Raw genomic sequence first — 4,481 nt, 5'->3', positions numbered from 1 at the left:
TGAAAGAAATTCTCCGTAGTACATTAATTGACCACTCACAAAGCCAAGGAAAGGGGTTTTTCAATCAGGTTACTCACTGTTATATTCATTGATAGTAAGAGATATTTCAATTCAAGGCGAATGGAGATATTATCAGATTACATGTCTGATAATCAATAAGGGTAAAACTTTCGTATCACGACAACATGAAATGCCCCAATTATGAGAAACTTACAAAGAAGATGCATTAAACAATTCTTTTTGTAAATATACCTACGCATATTTATAATTCGAAAATTTAAACAGAACTAAACTAATCTAAAATAAGTATATATAGAAATTCTTTACTACGTTACCTCAAAATCACGTAGGGTTGAATTAGGTTAGGAAAGATGTCTTTGTTTAAAAACACCTTTCCCTGTTTTTTTTCATATAAACTTTTCATAATTGAGTCATTTTAAGCCATTTCCAAGAAAAAAACTGTCATTTTTTCGATAAAGCCTTGATACCTCAATAAGTAAATCAAGCGGACACTTTATATTGAAGTTTTCCGACGTTTTTTGCCGGAACTTCTTCTGTTTATCAAGTTAAAAAGCCTTCACACCTCATTAATTCAAATATTTATTTTCTTTCCAGGTCGATTGGTGCACATACTGATATAAACCATCATCAGCAGTATATAGGACGGCGACGCGACGCAATAGGAGCCCGAACGCGGTAGGTAACGAACAAACGCGAACGTGACGCTAACGCTAGGTTTGGGTTTGCGTCAGACCAAAGTCAGTGTGTTTGTGGAGAAAGGTTCTCTCGATCGTGGATCGAAAGTGCCAAAGCGAGAAGATAAAGGTAAACAGAAAGGCCATGTTCGTGTTTCCCAACGCGAACGTCCTGCTGCTGGCAATACCATCCATTCTGCGCAGTTTTCCGGCTGGAGGACCGACTCAGTTATGAAATAGTCGACGGCGACGCCGACGGGCGACGAAAAGCGGCAAGGGCGACGCAGCGGCTTGTTATTCCGTTATTCCACTCTTTTCCTGAACGTCGGTCGTGTCGTCAGCACGTACACACGTTTGTTTATACGTACAATACAATACGTGCTGTCGCTACCGGAATATTGGCGTCGAAACTAAACGTCGAAATGTCATTTCTCGCGCCACCTTCAATATTCGCGTCGTGTAGCGGTTAATAGTGTGGTAGTGCCTGTTGTTGCTTACTATATTGGTCGTTTATAGCGATCTTAAAACTTAATGAATTGTGACGAATGAAAGTGGTGAATTGAATCGTTTTAGTTTTTGTGACTGTGTGAAACTTAATCTGACAGACCGTTTACTGGATTTAATAGTGTTGGATAATATTCATTTTATCGCCTCCGTTGGTTATCAGGACATATTTTAAGGTACTCAGATAATCTTTTATCAAGTTTTACATTGCCTTTAATCCTTTTGCATAAACTGAAAAAACAAAATGCCCAAATACATTTTTAAAAATTTCGAAATGAGTCTATTAACAGATTTATATTTGCAAAGTGGATAGAATAAATGCTTTTCTAAATTTTTCAAAAAATTAAACGAAATTCTCACTTATCTGAAAAGCTATTTTGTAAGCAGAAAGAATCTTAATGTGAAATTCTCGCTATCATTTTTGGAACGGTTCAGTTTTTATCAATTGGTCAAAAGGAGTTTCTTTACCTTGTTTCTGAACTTGGTAATTGATTTGAGATAGATTATTGTCTTTTTTTTTAAGTGCAACTATTTCACGATTAATATAATCAATTATTATGCAATATGAAAAAGTATATATTCTGTCAAATTTTATTGCTTTTTTTACCTGTCATTAACGACTACATAGGGGGTTCGTCAAATTTTTTCGGATCTTTCTTTTGGCTCTCGCAAGGAAAAAAAGGTTGGGAAACACTGACTTAGCTGAAAGATTTAATATAAAATCTATAAGGTCTGCCCCTCTCTCATTTTGCGTACTAGGATATTTTAAAATTACTTCTAGAACAGTTTTTTCGCTTTTTACTATTTATCTGCTACAACTACTTTGAAATACTTTTATCGATAGTAATATATCTATGCACATACAATATAAATATTTCTATGGAACGAAGGAATCAAAAAAATATTTGTAATTTATATATACTTTGATCATTATTTAATGGTAAATACATATTTGCTAAAGCGCATCAATATATAAAATAACAGTATCATAAAATTAGAGACAGATAACATAATCGGATGATATGATGGGTAAATAGTAATAATTAAAGTCGTGTAGACGATAAATAGTATTATATTAGCTGAAAGATATAAACTACATATATCTACAGGGTGTCTCACGGTGACTACCCATTACAGTATTTCGGAAACTACTTCGATTTGAAATAATAGTGGCTAAACGCTCGCTAATCATTAATAATCACCTTAATTTAAGGTACGAATGAGTAATAGGGTAAACTAATCAAAGTCAATTATAAGTATAATTTCTACGTTTTAGGGAGATTTTTGTTAAATAGGAATTCGCTATAGGGAGTTTATGCTATAATTTTTAAATGAGAATCCGATTGTTTCATGTAGTTACTAATTATTTATGTAATTTGCAGTTTTATTTGTAGAAGTTTCTTGTACGATTACATATTTTTACATCATAAGGCCATGTTAATTACCAATCCACGCTCCATGTAACGGGTTCGATGCGGTCTAGAGCGAACAGACGCGTCCTAGCGGTTTCTTTGATTTCTTTACACGGCGGCGGCACGCGCGTGGAATGCTCAACCCACGCGACGTGTAACATGACATTTACACTGCGCGTGGAGAGGTAGTCAATGCGTGGCAGATACTGCCAATGCTCAACGCGTTAGCTGACGTGAGAATGCCGATCCACACTTTATGTAATTGGGTCGGTGCCGTCTGAAACGTGAAGAAACGTCCTGGCGCGTTCTTTCTCGAGCATTGTTGGTCAAAGTCAAAAAAAGCGTGCCTGTAGTTATCAAATCTGGTCCTATAATGTTCACACAAACCCAAATAACTTATTCAGTTTGCATAAACATATCTACAAAAGATACTGTAAATGTTTATAACAATTAGGTATAGTTGTAGATATTTCTACGAAGTAGAGAACAGAAGATCGGTTTCACATGTGAACAACGAAATCAGACGCAATTAAGCACGCGTATATCAAAACAAAGGCTCTAATATTTCTGCAGGATACTTTACGTTAACAGTAATTTAATATTGTTTATATTACGATTATTTGCTGTTGATATGCAAATTATTACTGGATGTGGGCTTATTTTATAGATGATGTTCCTTTCTCATCATTGTTGATTATTTACTTATTCATTTGGGAGTTATAACCTCGAGAGTAGTATTATTTAAAAATTAAAATATTAAATAATTAGCTATTAACTGTGATTATCACAAAACACACTAATTGCATTTGCCTATCTCTTAAATCCACAGTCAAATAAATTAATGAAGTATTTTACATAAACATCATAATTGAATTGCGATAACACTATATTTTGTTGTATTTGTGGAATTCAAACTACATAATAGTGTAATCGTTTAATTGTTGGTTGTATTTCATGTAAACAATGGAAAGTAGCTTTTCGATCGTTATCAAGTTGTACATATGTAGATGAACAAACCAAACAGATTTGGAGCCAAATAACCGAATTGGAATGTTTAAATCAATATCAATACGTCTGGATTATTTCAACAACTCTGCATATATATGTCCAACAAAAACAAGCTGTTTTCAAAAATTATGTCAAGGGAGAAAAACAAAACCCTCTAAACGTTTAATTAAAAAGTCAATTTTAATAATGCTGTAAGAGGATGCTTTTTACAATTTTTGCTTTTCCTTTTTATATAACCTTAAATATTAATATCAAACCGTCATGTAAATAAAACAAAAGATTAAACCCAAAAATTCCATATAGAAATGGATAATGTTCCGTTTCACATGAAGCGTATGACCCGTCCTACGATTTACGTCAGAAATCTGGTTGATATTGATTGTCAATTTAAAAAAATAGTTTGAAGATGCGGATGCTACAAACGCGCTTTAAATTTCGCATCGTCAACAGGTGCTTATGAATAATTATTGTAAACACTACCTCGTTGTTTCTAATGTCAAGCAATGCTCAGGTAGGGTTTCTAATCTCACCATATAAAGCACAATCAGTACATCTATCTCCTCCAAATTTTCTTCAACAATATTGCTAACACCTTTTAGGTTATTGGCACGCTTCGTTTGTAACGTTACATATAAAATTACATTTCCGAGGAAAACACTAAGTACTACGTGTCCCACTACTTTTCCCGTTCTACAAACCGCGAAATATACGTCGCTAAGAAACCTCACCTTTACTTAGAGGTAGATTCTTTGAGTGTTGACAGTTTTCAAAAAATATAAGCAAATTTACGATTATTTAATAAAATGTATTGATACTTAACATAACAATCTTTAAAAAAGACTTCATTTGCATGTATTCAAAT

At 33.7% G+C, this 4,481-nt stretch overlaps 1 protein-coding gene across 2 annotated transcripts in view; it reads left to right on the top strand.

Moving 5' to 3' along the window:
• The window catches only part of LOC108739190 (neuroglobin-like), a 219,567-nt gene that overhangs the window by 65,082 nt on the left and 150,004 nt on the right, over window positions 1-4,481 (top strand). For both annotated transcript variants that reach the window (XM_025973666.1, XM_025973662.1), the window contains exon 2: window positions 616-1,375. The gene's annotated coding sequence lies outside the window, so the exon portion shown is untranslated. The remainder of the gene's footprint in view (window positions 1-615; window positions 1,376-4,481) is intronic.

Source organism: Agrilus planipennis, unplaced genomic scaffold (genome assembly GCF_000699045.2).
Source record: "Agrilus planipennis isolate EAB-ADULT unplaced genomic scaffold, Apla_2.0 scaffold58, whole genome shotgun sequence".
In the NCBI taxonomy this organism is placed as follows: Eukaryota; Metazoa; Arthropoda; class Insecta; order Coleoptera; family Buprestidae; genus Agrilus; species Agrilus planipennis.
Note: the sequence above shows the minus strand (reverse complement) of the source record. Positions and strands in the feature narration are given on the sequence as shown.